This window comes from Echinops telfairi, unplaced genomic scaffold (assembly GCF_000313985.2).
Source record: "Echinops telfairi isolate 266 unplaced genomic scaffold, ASM31398v2 ScPeMD7_443;HRSCAF=831, whole genome shotgun sequence".
Classification (NCBI taxonomy): Eukaryota; Metazoa; Chordata; class Mammalia; order Afrosoricida; family Tenrecidae; genus Echinops; species Echinops telfairi.
The window spans coordinates 79,208,930-79,228,213 of record NW_022104341.1 but is presented as its reverse complement, the minus strand read 5'-3'; the positions used below and the strand labels follow the sequence as shown (position 1 = coordinate 79,228,213).

General features: G+C 41.4%; 1 protein-coding gene across 1 annotated transcript in view; it reads right to left on the bottom strand.

Moving 5' to 3' along the window:
• The window catches only part of AGBL4 (AGBL carboxypeptidase 4), a 1,691,367-nt gene that overhangs the window by 378,367 nt on the left and 1,293,716 nt on the right, over window positions 1-19,284 (bottom strand). The window lies entirely within an intron of this gene.

Here is a 19,284-nt window from a genome sequence, read left to right as displayed (position 1 = left end):
CGCCTGGGCGCGGAAAAGGGAGGGAGGGGGAGGCCAGAGGGGCGGGGGGCGGATGAAGGGGGTTTGGAGGCGCACCGCCACTCGCAAAGTCAGACCCGAGCAATCACAGCCGGAGCGCGATTCCGGGGGGAGGAGAAAGGGTACAAAGGTGGGCTTGAAATAACCATCAAAACAATAGCATTGCAGGAAGAAAATGCACTGAGGAAAAGTCGCGCCGCGGGCCGGAGTATATTGCATCGACATCAGGCTGCAAAATGAATTGCATGGCAACAAAACTGCATGGCAAAGGAGAGGAATGTGAGAGAATGCATGCAGGAGGGTGGGAAAGGGCTATCATGTTTGAGTCCCAAGGTGTAAACTTTCATTTGCAAGAAAACTAAATTATGGAGTGTTTCAAATTTAGCCACTCCACCTCCCACAGCCCTATTAGTGCCCCCCTCCCAACCCCCCCTGTTTTGTAAGACTGCCAACTCCCTCTGAGAGGAGGGTCAGTCAGCCAGAAATGTTCCCCCAGAGCTGCCAAACCAGTTTTGATCAGAACTGGGACTTCTCTGGGATTTCCAGTTGGACCAGCTGGCTGGGGTTGTAGAGGGCTTGTCAGAGCAGCTCTGGGCCTGGGGGAGAAGTGGTGGCCCTCTCTGCTGTCAGCTACCTCCTTGTCCACCCTGAACTGGGACCAGTTGGAATGGAGCAGAGTGGAGCTGAGCATTTTAGGGAGTTGCTGCTCGGTCTTGGATATCAGACAGAGCCTGAGGTCCCTGCAGGGGCAGGGCTTGAGGTCCCCTTAGATAGGACAAGAGCACCAGGCTAAAGAGGACCCCTCACTAAGGGAGCACCTCTCACTCACTACAGCAGAAGGAGTTAGCCTGCAGATGCCACTTTGCCTAGCCCTGGACCTAGCACTTGGTAGGTATTCAAGAGATTTTGGTTGAATAATAATAAAAATTCACATAGCCATCCATCCATAAATTCAATTAACCGAAATCCATTGACTCTGTACAACAATGTGCCAGGTTCTGGGCTTGAGAAAAATACATGGATAGGTGCTTGTGATACATAGATGACTAGATAGGTCTGAAGATAACTAGAAATTCCTAGGCCTTGCAGGCATTAGACAATGTTTCAGAAGCTAAAGACGCAGTTTTGGGTTCCTGCACCAAAAAAAACCTAGTATATGAACAACACACTTCCCCAGTCTTCCTCTCCCTTCCCTTATAATTTATTTTTTTCCCTTATAATTTATTGTGGGAGTAAAATGATTGGGGTACAAGGATAGAAGTATTCCACAGAGGGATGTTTAATGGGAGTGGCGCATTCAACTAACTGATGATATATATGTATGGAGCAAAGAAAAGAAATGTACCAACATTTTCACAGTGGTTCTCTTCGAGTTTCATAGTAGTCGTGGGTGTTTTCTCTTGCATTCTTTACAATTTTCCAAAATGAGCAGGTATTGCTTTTATAATCAGAAATTGCTAAACATCTTCATCACAAAGCAGTGTGCTCACATTTCCCATCAGCCACACTCAGGATGAAGGAGATAAACCCAAACTCCTAAATTAGTTCACTGTGATCGAAGAACACATTACACAGCTGAACCCCACCAACACATGCTTCGCAGATCCAGATGCATAGGTCAGATGACGTGTCTTTAAACTAGCTCACTGGTATGTGCACATGTTACTCTGATGCTTGGCCCAACCATGCCTTACACACTTGTGGGAAAAAGAGGGACCACTCTTGAGTTGTGTGAGCATGTTTACTATTTATGATTATGATTTATTTGGACTCATCTTAAATGATTTTTATTTGAAGAATAGTATGGTGGTCAATAAGAAGCAGTATGCAGCAAGTTTTTCAATAGTTTACCAAAAGGACCATGCTGAATTGACCGGACTGAATGAAACCCCAGGAAACTGCAGACCATATTTGAAAAATTATTTCTAGTAGTATCATGGCCAATCTTTTCATCCCTTGTCATCTTCCTGGTCACAGGATACTCCAGAACACAAGACTATTTGACATTTCCCAATGGTTTTTTCAGATTCTAAGCTTTTATGCTTATTCTGCCCCCCTCCCTGATCATTCTTCCTCCCAAGTGCAAGGTGACCTGAACTAAGTTTGAATGCTCAACCAAATGTCACCTCCTTTGTGCAGTCTCCCTCAACTACCCACACTCCCCAAGTACAAGTCATTCTTTTACTATCTGTTCTCACATCTTTTTCTCCAAAGGTATAAGAGCTCTTTGAGGCTAAGCAACCTCAGTATCCCGGGTACCTAGCACAGGGTTAAGTAACACATGCTTCTAAAACATATGTAGTAAAGAATGACACAGAGAAAGCATGACTTAAAAAAAAAATCTTGTTTAGTGTTTATGTTTGTTTGTTTTAAAGCATAACCTTCTTTTTCAGAGAGGAAGCTGAATTCCAGCTGTCTCTACGACTACTAATGAACAAAGGCAGACCATTTATTCCGCTTTTTAAGAGGCTGATACATTCAAAAACACACTAAATATTGTTGCACCCTGAAACTCAAACCAAGGCCTTACATAAGTCTATAGAAATAATTCTCATAAGAAGGCAGTTCCAGTTTTCAAGAAAGAAGAAAAGAACAAACAATGGTTACGGATGCCAATGGAGTAAGCACAGACAAGCACATTTTATATGTAGGTACACAGACTAGACTCTAAAGAAGAAATGGCAAATGCTGGATGCTCAATGACACATCCGGAGTGGATGAAGGACAACGAAGAAATACCCAGAGTTTCTGCTTCCTGGATGACTTACAAGCTCACAGAGAACCTCCTGTGTTTTCAAGTACACCTCCAAACACACTCAGCTTTCCTAGAGCAAAACGAAGTTAGCATATGACTCCCATGTCCTCATGGACCAAGACACCATAGCTCCATATTTTACATGTGCCAGAAATTCAAGATGTTGATAACTAATTGATTGGCAAGCAACTGTGGATCAAAAAGAAAAACCAGATTTCAGGAAAAAAGGCATTTTGAAAACATCAAGTTCACCCTAATCATGATTGAATCCTCTCTTCTATATTCCTGCCAAATGGTGATGCCGTTCTAATGACAAGAAGCTCGCCATGGTCTGTTGTTAGGTGCCCTCGGGCAGGCTCCCACTCATAGAACCCTGTGGACAACAGAGTGCACCAGCCTCACAATTGTTCTCAGGTTTCCATCCACTGTTGCAGCCACTGTGTCAATCCATCTTGCCATGGGTCTTCTTTGCTGCCTCTCTACCAAGCATGATGTCCTTTTCCAAGGACTGGTCTCTCCTGATCCATGTTCAAAGCACGTGACAGGAAGCCTTGCCAATCTTGCCTCTAAGGAGCAGTCTAGCTGTTCTTCTACCAAGACAGAGTTGCTTGTTCTTTTGGCCGCCCATGACTTTCACCCTTTAGCACCAGACATCACTGTTGTCAGTGCGGTCTTCCTTTCTTACACTGAGCCAGAAGCTTTCGTCCTCAGGCTGCCACATGAGGTTAACCACCCCCAGTCTCTGCCAGCCCTTCAGAAATGGGGAAACTGGGAAACCTACCACACCAGAGAGTCTTTTCTTTTGGGACGAGCTTTCTTCATTTTCTTCATTAGGCTTTCCTTACATGGCGTAGTTTCAATGATGATCGTTGTGATTTCTCCCATTGATAACTGATTGTCACCTTTTCTCCAAATCTTACTATAAACCATGCAGCATTCCTAGCACTTTGTCTAGATGATCTCAATTTTTAAAAAGTGATCTCAAACCAAATCCTTAAAGTGAACATTAATTCTATAATAGAGTTAAGACCATTGAGATTTAGGGAAAAGCTATTTACTCTAGGGAATCCTGGAGGGCTTATGGACACATCTGCATTTTAGAGAGTTGGCTCTAGAAAGTAGTGTAGGGGGGAAACTAGAGGGGAGGCCAGGCTGGGGAGAAGGGGACTCAAGATAAGGCTGGCTGCCCTGTCCCTCCTCCTTCCCCAATTCCCTCTTTCTGAGAGGCCAAATGTACTTTGCCTCTCTTCCAAATCTTGTAATGGAGCAGAAAATGTACACATCTGGGGTAGTTTTGCAACTACATCTCCATTGCATTTTCCTGCTGGGTTTATGGAGCCTTGGGTTAATGTCAAGCTCCTTGGGTTTTGTCAGCTGAAGCATGTTCAGTGGCAGCAAGGGGACTTATGTTTCATATTACTGCATGGAATTTTCAATGTACTTTGCAAAACTATTTTAAGGAGGCTTGGGTTCTGTGAAATTGTAAAGCAATTGGGGCATGTCTTTTCAACCTCTCAGCTAATGATTGACCACATTTTTTTCATCATTTTTATTTATTTATTTTGTACCGTGATATTTCATTTGACTTTCCAAGTCTCTGCTTCCTCTGCTCCACTCTGCTTTGAAAAGGAACTTGCTGTGTTGTGAGCTCAGGATCATTGTCAGCTCAGATGGATTCAAGGAAGGAATTAGGTTCAGGAGGATATGGAGAGGCTCAGAGGTGTGTGGTTGGAATTACCAGAACAGGGTACTTTACTCTCTAAGTGGGGACCTTGGCCTGACCATATGAACCCCAGATCATCAAGTATAGATGTGGGGTTTGGAACAGGAGAAGGGAGGGCCAATGAAGTAAAGGGACCGAGGAAAGGAAAAAGGGAAGAGAGGCATGTTGAGCACTATGAAAGGCCAATGAACCTTTCCCAGAGGACTTATCCAGGTTATTTGGGAGAAATTATGACTTTTCATGTAGGTGGCAGCTTGAAAGGTCAACAGAATATGGGCTATGGAATCAGACCAGTGGTTAAGTCCTCACTCACATCATTATTGTTTGAATAAGACAGTTCATCCCCTCCAGCCTCAGTTTTCCCAAGTATAAAATGAAGCTGTTAAAACTTAGCTTGTGAAGGTGTTGTGAAAATCAAGAGAGGAGTTTTAACCCCTCTTTTTGTATCAGAATCACCTGATACAAAAAGCTTAAAAATCATCCCACTACCACATCCCATTTTACCCTTCTGCTTGATAACCAAGATCTGGGATGGAGCCTGCACATTAATGTTTTGTTTTCCTTCCTAGATCTTTCTACTGTGCAGACAGTTGATTATCTTTGAGTAGGAAATCACGTGTAATATTTCACTCTTACCTTCACTAGGTGAGTTGGTCCTGACTCAGAGTGACCCTGTAGAACTAGGTTGAACTACCTCTGGGAGTTTCGGAGACTGTTTATGGGAGTAGAAAGCCCTGTCTTTCTTCCAAGGAGGAGCTGGTGGCTTTGAACTATATACCTTGCAGATTGCAGCCCAACATGTAACCACTAGGCAACCAGGGTTCCCCTAGAACCATGGTTCTCAACCTTCCTAAAGTCCTGACACTTTAATACAGTTCCTCATGTTGTGGTGACCCCCAACCATAAAATTATTCTCATTGCTACTTCATAACTGTAATTTTGCTACTGTTATGAATCGGGTGACCCCTGTGAAAGGGTTGTTCGACCCCCAAAGGGGTCACGACCCACAGGTTGAGAACTGCTCCCCCAGAAGATACTAAACATATCATAGCTATTATTATTTTCAGGGAAAATCTTTGTGGATCCAAAACGTCTGTATAATCTCAGGCAAGTCTCTTAGTCTTTTGGAGACACAATTTTTTCTACTAAAAAAGAACCTATCGGGTGCCTCCGGATCTTCAGGGCATGGTCCTTCCTGATAACATTCCAAAATCATGTGACCACATCTTACCAGCCTCCTGTCTGTGAAGCATTCTGACTGTACGTCTTCCAAGATAGAGTTGTCATTTCTCCCGGCAGTCTATGGCACAGTCAGTACTGTAATTCAATACCAAAATGCAAAGACATGAAGTCTTCTCCAGTCTTCCTTCTGCGCCGTCCAGCTGCACCTTCCTAGGAGGACATGGGTAATAGTGTGGCTTGGATCAGGCGTCTCTTAGTCCACAGCTGACATATTTGCTTTTCAGTACTTGCAAGAGGAATTTTTTGTTTTGCTTTTTTTCAGCAGTTCTCCCCAATGCAATGTGTTATTTGATGTTTTGACTGCTGCTTCCATGGTCATTGAATATGGATCCAAGAAAATCCTCGACAGCTTCCATCATTTTTCCTTTTACTGTGGTGCTACTTACTCACTCATTAGTGAGGATTTTTGTTTTATTTATGTGAAGGGGTACTTCAGACCTCACATCAGTATAAGACAGGATCGTATTTTGTAGAGTGAGGCTCCTACTAATTGTGAGACAATGAAGAAGTTTCTTAATCTCTCCAAGCCTCACCTTCATGGTGGGAATATTAATACAACAGTTATACAGGTTAAATGAGATACTCCATGTGAAGTGCTTGACACAGAGCTTGGCATATAGTAAGTCCTTAGTGAATGATAGCTACTGTCATGGCGATAAGTCAAAAAAGGTTTCAAGTTGTCAAGGATTTCATTTTGCTTGGATGTACAATCACTGCTCATGGAAGCAACAGTCAAGAGATCAAAAGACATACTGTGTTGGGTAAATCTGCTGCACAAGGCCTCTTTAAAGTATTGAAAAGTGAGGACCAAGGCATTTTCCATTGCCTCCTAGTAATGTGAAAGTTGGACATTAAATAAGGATAACTGAAGATGAACCAATGTACTTGAATTATGGTACTGGTGCAGAATATTGAACATTTCACGGGCTCCCCAAATAACAAACAGATCCATCTTGGACGAAGTACAGCCAGGGTGCTCCTTAGAGGCAAGGGTGGAAAGACTTCTCACATTCTTTAGACATGTTATTGGAAGAGATCAGTCCCTGGAGAAGGATGTCATGCTTGGTAAACTGGCAGGGCAGTGAAAAAGAGGACAGCCATGATGAAATGGACAGACACAATGGCTGCAACAATGGGTTCCAACATCACAAGGGTTGTGAGGATGCCACCGAGCTGGGCAGTGTTTTCGTTCTGCTGGGCACAGGGTGCCTATGAGCGGGAAAGGACTTTATGCCAGCTAACAATGACTACAACAACATGAGTTGCAATCTACTTGATGGCATTGGTTTGGTTAGGGTTTGAACCGTGTACCCCAAATATATATGCAGTGAGTCCTAATCTCTATGCTGATGCCCACAACACTCTTCTGTCAGCTTTCCACACTGTGGTAGCTTGCTGTGATGCTGGAAGCTATGCCACTGATGTTTCAAATACCAGCGGGGTCATGTGGTGAATCGGTTTCAGCAGAGTTTCCAAACTAAGAACAGAATGAGGAAGAAGGAAAAAGCAATCCATGTTGAACGATTAGCCACTGCAAACCTCAGGAAAAGTAGCAGAGCACTGCCTGATATGGTTCCAGAAGATGAATCTCTTAGGCTGGAAGGCAATTAAATACAACTGGGGAAGAGCTGCCTCCACAATGTTGAGTTGACTTTAATGATGTGGATGGAGCACAGCTGTCATTGGCTGATGGGACAACTCAAAATGATAATAGCTGAAAATATCCATTAATATTCAAAATGCAGAGTGTGCTAAGTATGAGTTCAGGAATATTCAAAGCTGTAAAAATGTTAATGGAATGCATAAAGATTGAAATCCTAGGCATTAGCCGGCTGAAATGGACTGATATTGGCCATTTTAAATAACGCAATCATATGGTTTGCTGTACTAGAAATGACAAACTTGAGAGGAATGTAATTTCTTTCATCGTTAGAAAGAACATTTAAAGGTGTATCTTGACTATAATGCTGTCTGGAATAGGAAATATCTATGCATCTCTAATGAAGGTCAATTAATATGACCTTCATACTTCATAATTACTCATCAACCACTGAAGCCAAGTCATCGCAAAATACTTTTTTACAACACAAACAGAGACTGTACTCATGAATTTCACCAGACGAATGCACAGTAATCGCATTGAAGACATCTGTGGACGACATCATAGAGAAACTCAATCTCAGCAGCCAAATGAGGGCAGGAGCTGCCTGTGGAACAGACCGTCAGTTGGTCATGGGTGAGTTCAGGTTGATGTTATAGAAAATTAAAACAGGTGCATAAGAAGCAAAATACAACGTAGAGTTTGTCCCACCTGAATTGTAAGAACATTTCAAAAATAGATTTGCATCACTGAATGAGATAAAATCAGATGAGCTGTGGGATGACATCAAAAACATATATGAAGAAAACAAAAAGGTCATTAAAAAAGACGAGAAAGATTGGAAGTCAGAAGAGGCTTTGAAACTTGCTTTTGATTATAGATCTGCTAAAGTACATGGAAGAAAGAGCTTACCAGAACATGTCAAAAGCAGCTAGAGTAAATAAAGTATTATAACAAATGTACAAGACCTGAAGTTCAAATACCAAAAGGGAGAACATGCTTGGCATAGAGTGAGTTGAAAACACTGAAGGAAAAGAAGGCAAGCCTCCATTTCAGTATTAAAAGATTCTATGGGTTAAAATATTGAATGAGACAAAAAGCATCCAATAGAGAGCGTCACTATACAAAAAAGAATGGGTCAACATTCAACCATTTCAAGAGGTACATATGACCAGGAACCAATGGTACTGAGGAGAAAAGTCTAGGTGGCATTGAAGCCATTAGCAATAAACAAAGCCCCCAGAATTGGCCCATTGAAGAAATGACCCAATACCCATTGAAATATTTCAACAAGCTGATGAAGCACTGGAAGCACCATACTTGTTCACTACTCCATGACAAGAAATTTGGAATACAGCTACCTGGCTAACAGACTGGAAGAAATCCATATTTGCACCTATTCCAACGAAAGGTGACCCAACAGCATACACAAGCTATAGAACAATATCATTAATAAGCCATGCAAGCAAAATTTTGCTTAAGATCATTCAAAAATGGTTACAGCAGTACATTGCCAGAAGTTGCCAGCAGGTACAGCCAGATTCAGAAAACTTGGCATCAGGGTTATCATTGCTAATATTAGATGGATCTTGGGTGAAAGCAGAGACTATCAGAAATATGTTTACTTGTGTTTTATTGACTATGGAAAGGCATTGGATTGTGTGGACCATATCGAATTCTAGATAGTCTTGAGAAGAATGAAAATCCCAGAACACTTTACGGTGCTCATGCAGAACCTGTGCATGGCTATAGAGACAGTTGTGCAAACACAGCAAGGGAACGCTGCATAGTTGAAAATCTGGAAAGGTGTGAGTCAGGGTTGTATCCTCTCACCATAGTTGTTCAAACTGTATTCTGGGCAAATAATCCAATAAACTGGCTTTATATGAAGAAACACCTGGCATCACGATTGGAAGAAGGCCTATGAACCTGTGATAAGCAGATGACATAAGGATGAAAGCAAGAAGGACTTGCATCACTTGCTGATAAAGATGAAAGATTGCAGCCTTCAGAATGGATTGTAACTCATCATGAAGAAAACCCAAATCCTCACAAACGGAACAGTAGACGGGAGGCCTGGTGCTATAGAGGTTACACATTGGGCTGATAACTGCAAGGTCAGCAATTCAAAACCACCAGCTTCTTTGAGAGAGAAAGACAATTTTTTTTTAATTCCTATAAAGATGAACAGTCTCAGAAACCCACAGGGGCACTTCTACTTGCTCAATAAGCTTACTACGAGTAAGAATTGAATAAATTGCAGTAAGATTGGTTTTGAGTTGGACCAGTAGATAATATGATGAACAGAGGAAAGACGGAGATGACCAAGTATTTTATATTGCTTGGATCCACAATCAATGCTCATGGAAGCATAGTTGAGAAATCAAATGACATACTGCATTGGACAAATCTGCTGCACAAGACCTCGTTAAAGTGTTAAAGTGCTAGGACTTCACTTCAAGGACTGTGGTGTACCTGACACTAGTCATGAAATTTTCAGTTACCTCAAATGCATGTGAAAATTGGTCACTGAATAAGGAAGACTTAAGAATAATTGATGCATTTGATTTATGGTTCTGGAAGAGAATATTGAAAATACCATGAACTTCCAGAAGAATGAAGATATCTCTCTTGGATGAAATACAACCAGAATGCTCCTTGGGAAGGTCAATCAGGAGACTTTCTCTCATGTGATGTGGACATGTTACCAGGTAAAGACCTGTCCCTGGAGAAGGACATTGTGCTTGATAAAGCAAGTGGAGAGTCAGCGTAAGAGAGGAAGACCCAAGTGTGATAGACTGACAGAGTGGTTGCCATGATGTGGTCAACATTGCAACAGTTGTGAGGATGGCACAGGATTGGGCAATGTGTCACTGTGTTGTGCATAGGGTCATTGAATTAGAACTGACTTGAGGGCACTGTGGTAAGCACATAATCTGGTGTCAACTTGAGGGTATTAAGAGTGAAGGGGTGGAGTCTAGCCTGTCAATCAGGTCACAGCCCGATGATGCCTTCTTGTGGGCATGGCCTTCTCGTTAGGATTCTGGGAACTTCCTCTCTTTCTCCCTGTAGGTGGGCTACACACTCTCTGCTTCATTTTCCTGCTGCTGGGACATGCAAAGAGCTGCAATAGCCACATAGATACTCATGCCAGCGCTGAGATGCTTCCACCACCACTGGATCCACAAGACTTTTCACCTACTGACCTGTGATCTTCCTGCATTTGGCAACATTTCGAGTGGCTACATGAATCTGAAGAGGAATTTTTGGACCAGTATTGGACATATGGGCTAATATTGGACTTATGGATTTGATCTGGACTGGGGTGCGATGTTTTCTCAATATACAGTTGTTCTTTGATATAAAGCTCTTTCTTATACATATATGAGTGACCTTGGATTTGTTTCTTTAGTCAACTTGGTCTAACACAGGCACATAGCAACAACATCAACTGAAGCCAATGATAAAGGATTGAATAATACTACCAATGTCGTTGGTCTGAAATTAATCAAACATGCAATCAACAAGACTGATAACTACTGGTGTTGAAATGCAAAGTTGAAAACAAAGAGGGACAATAAGTAGTTTGAAAATATGGTCTTGGTGACTGAAACAAAAGTCGAGATAGCGTGATAGAAGTTTGCAAGACCAATGATTTCTTCATTGCAAATGCCTTTTTTCAACAACATAAAGGCAACTACACATGTGACCCTCACCAGTTGGAATACCTGAGAACCAAATTGCCTTCATTTGTGGAGAAGCTCAATATCTTTACACAAACAAAACTAGGGGCCAATTGTGGAACAGACTATTGATTGCTTATATGGAAATTCAGGTGGAAGCTGAGGGAAATTATAAAAGATACGCAAAAGTCAATATATGGTCTTGAGTATATGTCAACTAAATTTAGTGACCATCTGAAGAACAGAGTTGACAACTGGATACTAATGACCAAAGACCCCGTAAGTGGTGAGATGACCTCAAGCGCATCATGCATGAAGAAAGCAAAAGGCATTTAAAAGACAGGGAAGAGGAACACATTGAGCGTCAGAGAAGACTTTGGAACTTGTTCTTGAGTACGGAGTGGAAGGGATGATGAAGTAAGAGGGCTGAACATCACACTTCAAAGAGCACCAAGAGAGGAAAAAGTAAAGTATTTTAATGCAGTGTGCAGAGACCTGTAGCTAAAAAACTAAAAGGGAAGAATACACTCTGCAAATGCCAACCTGAAAAAAGAAAAAAATTCAAGCTTTGAGTTGCAATACTGATTCTACGTGCAAAATGTGGAATGATATAAGAAGCATCAAAAGAAGATGGAAGGGTTACACAAAGAAAGATGATTTACAGCCTCAGTAGCCCTATGGAGTAGTTCTGCTCCATCATATAGTATTGTTATGAATGGGGTTGGATTCAATAGCCTTGGGTTATACCTATGGTTAAAAAAACCATTTGGGAATGGGTTGCCTCTATTACCTTAAGTAGACCGATTCACATAGGGGCTATCTGGAGAAAGTCTTTTGAGATATTAAAGACATATGCAAGCTAGCATACCAAGATGAGGGAAGAGAGATGCCATGCCACATGAAGATAAACCAAGAGCAGAAACTCAGAGCCAAGGCCCTCTCTCCAGACCCAACAGAGAGAGGATGCCTTCCCCTAGATCAAGTTCCCTGGGCTTCTGGACTCATACACTGTGAGAAAATAAATTGGCTTGTTACTGTCATCTATGTGTGGCCTTTCTGCTATAGCACTATCAGATCACTAAGCTCAAAGCTAAAAGCACTGCCATCCAGTGGACTCCAACTCATAGTGACCCTGGACAGCTTAGCACTGCAGCCTACATGTAACCCACTGCCTCATCAGGGATCCTTTGACAGAGTAATTACCTGATATTATTTATTGAGCAACATTTACTCTGGTGAGCTAAATAATGAAGATGTGTATCCACCAGACAGTGTAGAGCTTTCTTAGTGCCATCCCCTTTCAAGCAGGGCCTCACAGAAGGTCTTACTATTCTAAAAGAAAAACCAAATTCATATCCATCCAGTCAATTCTGACTCGCAACTCTTATAAGCTCCACAAAGAAGTAACTCCTATACTGGTTGTCTGTTCTTTGTTCTGACCCAACTCTTTTCTCCCTAGTCTCATTACAGCTCACGGTCTCTGCACCTGGTGCAGTGAATGCCTTCTAAGTGAAATTCTGGAAAAGGAGGTCTATTTTTAACCAAGGAAATCCCACTATAATCATTGCTCCTCTCTTCAAAGGGACTATGATTGGAACTCACCTGTTCATTTGAGTAAATGACCTGTTCAGGGTTGTGGTAGTTATATAATCGGTTGTCAATTTGAGAGAATTAAGAGTGACGGCATGGAGTTTAACTTGTCAATCAGATCACAGATTGATGATTTCATTTGGAGGCACTAAGGAGATAAATAGTTTGCTGGAGGCGGGACACAGACTTATTCCCTGGGAGACATTGCAGCTGACAAGACACATGGAGCTACCCTAGTACCCTGAACTGGAGAAGTCACTGAGATGCTTACAATGCCACTGGATCCACAAGATTTTCCACCCACAGGCCTGTGATCTTCCTGCATTTGGCATCATTTCATGTGTTTCATGAGTCTGAAGAGGATTTTATAGATTAGTATCGGACATATGGGCTAATATCAGACTTATGGACTTGATCTGGACTGGGCTGGGATGTTTTATTAATGTACAATTACTCTTTATATAAAGCTCTTTCTTATACACATATGAGTCTCCCTGGATTTGTTCCTCTTGTCTACCTGGATTAACATAAGGGTCAACCAGCAAGTGGGGACCCAGGTATTGTGATTTCCAAGTCATACTCTTGCCTATTTACTATTCCTTCCATGATGTTTGACTAATGTCCTAAAACCAAGACTTGAACAAATCTCTGTTGGGGTTCTGTGCTGCCCAAACTTTCATCACTACACTGACCTAACCAATTCCAGCTTCCATTAAACCTGACTCACACTGCACTTGCAGACTCCCTGCCCACCCCCCACCCCCCATGTCATCAGATTCACTCTCTTCTCACTGCCTTTGGTCTTGGCTGTTTTCCTAGCCCCAGATTCCTTCTCCATCACATCTGTTACTCCTTATCTTAACATTCCTACAAATTGCTGGCTGTTTAAGTATCTTTCCATTCATAATGCTTTCTCCGACTTGTCCAGTATCCCTTAATGCTTTCTTCTCCAAATTCTTATGTACTTGTTTGACCTACAAAAAAACTATCAAAACACCAATATATTTGGAGTCACAAAGATCTGCCTTCAAATCCTATTCTTTTGTGAAAGCTATGAACTTGAGCTCAATGAACTGAAGTTATCCAGTCTCTGTAAATGTCAGTTTCCCATTCTATCTGCCTCAGAGGATCACTGTATTGACTAAATAAGGTAATGAATGTTTTCAATAAATGGTAGTCACTTTCATCAATGTTATTACTAGTCTGACATGATTGGAAGTTTTACTCTACAAAATTCACTCTTTCTCTCTACTTCCAGGTGGTATCATTATTTATGATGCTACCACATTCATCATTTCTTCCTTTGTGTCTTGCTCACTTTCCCTGGCAGAATATGAGGTCCTGGAGGACAGGTGAGACTACGGTAATAAATTTTGTGGGTGTATTGCTTCCTGTTACAGATCTCCCCAGTGGCACAAATTAAATGAACTTAACAGATCTCAAGTGCTCAAGGGTCTCTGGGGTTGCAGACCTTGCTCAGATCTACAGAAAAACACTTCTGGGGGATATTCATTCTTTCTAACAAATTGTATTAAGTATTTTCTTAGACGAAATAAAAACAATGTGCAAGATGTAAAATAAAAGATGCAGAAGCCTTCGTAGTCATCTGACAGTTTGTGAATGTACATCTTTGCTGGATATTATGTCTGGATCAAAGCAGACCCCAGTCAAGTTCAACCAATCACCTCTCATCAATGTTGTCATCTTACATAAGCCACACACTAGCGTCGTTGATCACACAGTAGCTCTGGTGCATACATATTGTTCTAGCAATATATATTCTATAAAGGCAACATAAAACAAATGAAGTCCCAGTGGTTAAAGACAAAATTAAATTTTGAATACAGAAGATTATAACAAGCAAATGACATTTGAATCACTTTGAAAAAGAGGCCTCCCGCCGCTTCCCTCCTCACCCCCACACACAAAAACGTTGGGTAACTTCTGAAGACTACAACGTGGCTCAAATATGAAATCCAATTTGTAGTTCAGTGGTAGAATTATTGTCTTCCGTGTGGGAAACTCAAGTTTGATTCTCAGCCAAGGCTGTGTGGGCACAGCCACCACCTTTCTGCTAATGCATAGGTATTACTGTGATGTGAACAGGTTTTAGTGGAGCTTCCTGAATAAGATAGACTAGGAAGAAAGGCCTGGTGATCTCCCTCTGAATAATCAGCCAGTGAAAAACCTGTGGTTCTCAAGAATAGAATTCTACTGCTGGTGAGGTGGTCATGAGTTGGGGATTGACTTAACCTAACATTGACAAGGATTTTAAAGTTGCCTCTGATTTCTCTTTTTAAATGATCTCATCTGGTTTTCTCTGTGGAAGTATCATTTCCTCAGAAAAGCTCAGGTCTCTATGCATTTCCAAAGTGCCTTATATTTTTCTTCATAGCAGTTACTGCAGTACATAATTATGCATTAGTCTATTCTCTGGCACTAGATTAAAAGTGGCATGAGAGAAGGGATCTTACTTGCTCTCTTCACTGTCGTGGTTCTAGCACCTAGTTCAATACCAAACACATTATTAGTATTAGGTCATTTCTGATTCATAGCGACCCTGGGTGCAACCGAGAGATGTTAAATAGACCTCTGTTGAGTAAATGCCTCTCTGAAACATGCCTCACAGCGGAGAAGAGCCTCCAACCTCAAGGAGAGGTTTAATGAAGACCCTTTATGTGTCCATTGACGTGCTCACTTTCCTCTGAGCGCTGAGGGGTGGGGGAGACAGGAGGGGGTCTCTTTGTTTATGTGCTGCCACCATATCTGATTTCTCACAATCTGGCCCAAACATTAAAACAAGGCTCTTTTATGATGTTTCCCTTAGCACCACTAGACAGGATGACATTTCATAATGCTTTTCTAAGTATCGAAGGAATAACAACACAGAAATCATCATAGATATATGCAATCAGCAGAAAAATAGTCAAGTTGGCAATCACACATAGTTGACAGACACTCATACCAATACAATTGTACGAAAAATCTCCCTGACAGACTGTGGACCTCCCTAGAAACAAGATGGTGGTTCTGATTCCTCAGTGTTGGCTGAGAGTTACTGAGCGTATAACTCCCTACTAAAAGTGGCCAATGTCTCAGCCTAACCAAAAAAATCAAACTCACTGCCGATTGATTTTGACTTGTAGCAGCCCTGTATAAGGTTTCTGAGGCTATACATCTTTCCAGGAGAAGACAGCATTCTATGTGTCCCACGGAGCAGCTGATGGGTGTGAACGGTCAACTTTGTGGTTAACTCTCCAACACGTGCCCACCAGCAATCCGACTCTTCCAACAATCCCAATAGGGTTTGTAAGATAAAGCGATATCCTTCCTCACTTAGGACTGAAGTACCCAGTGTGAGAAGAAGCAGATGGCTACAATCTCAAGGGTAGGACGTTTGTGGTCATTAGACTTCGGTTCAGATCGCTTGCTTTGAAAGTGCCCAGAGAATGGTGGCCTAGGACTATCATATATTTACTATTTTAGTGCTTTCTTTTGGCATGTATTAGTCTGGTAGGCCTCTATTAATACGGTTCTGCCTCTGTGAATGAGCATTGTTGAAAATGTTGCCCTATCACTAACCCCACATTGTTTTTTTAAATGGGGTCTAGTCACTTAAATGTTTAATCTTTACAAGTCAATAATTATGAAAATCCAGCTGGCACATACATAATTATAAGTTATATTAATATATATATATATATATATAAATTATATAAATAAATATACTTATATACTCGAGTATAAGCTGACCCGAATATCAGCTGAGGAACCTAATTCAAAGACTGCATAAAAAATGTGCTGAAAAACTCAGCTTATTAATGAGTATATAGGTATATAAATTATATACATATATAATTTCTTTTAGCCAAAAGCGTTTTAAATTCTATACCTTTGGAAAACTTAATGATACTATCAATAGAATCACCTTATGCTCAAGAGGAGAATTTATAATATTCTCTATCACAAAAAGATAATGAACCAGAGACATATATAAACCATAGAAGTTTGAATAGATTTGGGCCTTGAACTTAATTATACCCTCCATCTAAAACTAATTAGTTCTTATGACATGGCCCTACTCAATACTTGCCCTCATGAAGACATCATTTAAGATGTGGGTACTATAGCAAAGTGTGGTGAAGAAACCAGATGGTGCTGGGCTATCAGAAAGAGTAGAATCTGGGGTCTTCAACAAGCAGACATCTAAATGAGGTGTCAACTAAATCCACATGGAAGAAGGACAACAACCTGTGTGATCCAAGTATTGTGAATAATAAAACCCAAATCGGAAGGAGGGAATGGTATCAGAGCTTAAGTTTTGAACAGACAGTTTGTAGAAAGATATGGATGACAATGGACATGCAATATCCAATTTGAGTGTCCCCACGTGGATTAAACGTCTGGTGAATCTCCTCAAACCATAGTCCATGGATAAGAACAGCCTTGTTATCAGACAGAGAGCATTGTAACATTGAGTATGGCTGATGTAGCTGGGTTAAAATGAAACACCTTATCATTCAATTCTCCCTTTTGACCCATTTTTAAGTTGTTTCAATTTTCAATATTTTATGCTTTATTTTATATTGAGGTTTTTCTCTGTTTTGTTTTGTCACTGTTGTTGGTTTGTGTGTATGTGTTTTATATGGTTTTCCATATATGAAATCTAGGATGGGTAATTCTATAGACAAGAACTGGATAATAATTACATGGGGACATTATAGGGGAGGCTAGGGGGAATTGGGGAGGTAGCAACAATAACTATGAGTAGAAAATATTCTGAAATTTATGGTGATGATGATTGCACAACTCTTCTTACCATGATTGAATGATTAAATTGCATGATATGCAAAGTATATGCCAGCAAAAGTATTTTTGAAAAAGCTACCATTCCTCCCTCATACTAGTTCTCTGGCTATCATCTTTGCTCATTCTGAACACTCTATAGTTTAAAATGTCTGCACCTCACTGGTGCACATAGGGCCAGAACCACTCCAGACCGTCATTCATGTCTAGGCTTTCGATTGATTACACTGCACTGCCACTCTGGACCTAAGAATGCTCATGCAGAAGAGTCAGTCATTTCAGAAGTACACAGAAAACCCTGAACATAACCGGTCTTCTTAAGAATGTCTTTTAAATATATCAAAAATTCTACACAAAACAAGAGGCAAGGGAGAGGAAACTAAAAACATCTCATTTGTGTGTGTGCTAGGGACTGTGCTGAGCTATACCGATTGCTTTGTGTATTGTTGTTATTGTTAGGTGCCGTTGAGTAGGTTTCAGTAGCGACCCTGCGGAACAGAATGAAGCTTCGCCTGGTCTTGTGCCATCTCCACAATCGCTGCTATTTTTGAACCCATTCTGGTAGCCACTGTGTCAACCCATTATGTTGAGGATCTTCTTCTTCTTTTACTGGCCTTCTACTTTACCAAGATTGGTGTCCCTTTTCGGAGACCTCCTGATAACATGTCCAATGCACATGAGATGTATTCCTGCCATTTTCATTTCCAAGGAGTCTTCTGACTGTACTTCTTCCAAGACAGGTTTGCTTGTTCTCTGGCAGTCCACAGTTCCTTCACCATTCTTCACCAGTACTGTAATTCACAAGCATCCATAATCCCATGGTCTTCTTAATTCATAGCCTAGGGTTCACTTGCATATGAGGTGACTGAGAATATCATTTCTGGAATTAGGTGTACTTTTGCACATTAGCTTATTTAATCTTCAAACTCCGCAGATTTGGAACTATTATTATGCCCACTTTGTCTGGCGTGGACACTGAAACTCAGAGATATGAGAAACCACACGGAGAGGACTTGAACCTTGGTTTTTGTTTCTAATCCAACATCTGGGTTTTTATATAGGCCTTGTCTTAGAATTGACTGTGGCATTTAATCCTCATCCCCTTGTCCAAGAGGCTTGGATTCTCACCTTGGAATCTGAAAATTAGATGTCCTGGGAAAGTATAATATCTATGATTCCCAAGCATCTCTAGCTTGAATAGCTATTCATGTTGGGTAAATTTAAGATTTGTCTATATTATCTGTGGTTCCTTAAATCATGTCCTCTTTCCTCTAAGTCCTGAATTTGTCACGCACTCTGAAGTTACTAACTGCTCAAGCAGATTTCTACCTCCTCTTTCATCCTCTATTGAAGGCCAGGCCATTGGAAGCTGTGAACAACTGTGGTGGAAGGAAGTTAATTACTTCTGGCTTTTCAAAGCCATTTCTTGGTAGCTCCCATCAAATGATTGGGTGGGAACATTCAAGTAAGGTGTAGAGGACTGGCCTTTTCACCCTTCCTCCGAGTAGACCAGAGCCACCTCAGAAGTAGGAATAGAGAATCCTGGGCCCACCGAAAAAGAGTAGCCACTGGTAGAGCACTTTTGAGATTCCTGTCTGAAGCAGTAGAGGCAACAAATGCCATGCATGCTGAGACCAAAGGTACCAAAGTAAGCGAGCAACACCCCTGAGAACATGCAGCAGTGACACAGAGCAGTAAGCAGGCTTCCTGGCCTAGGGGGGCAGAGGCCCAGGGACTCCGTGACTGACAGGCTTAGGACCAGAAGGAGACTTGGCTGCTGGCTGAGAACAGGTGTTGCTGTGGATATAAGACTGTCTCCTTCCTAGTTTTGATCCTGGCTTGTGGGAACCTGCTAACTTCCCTAATA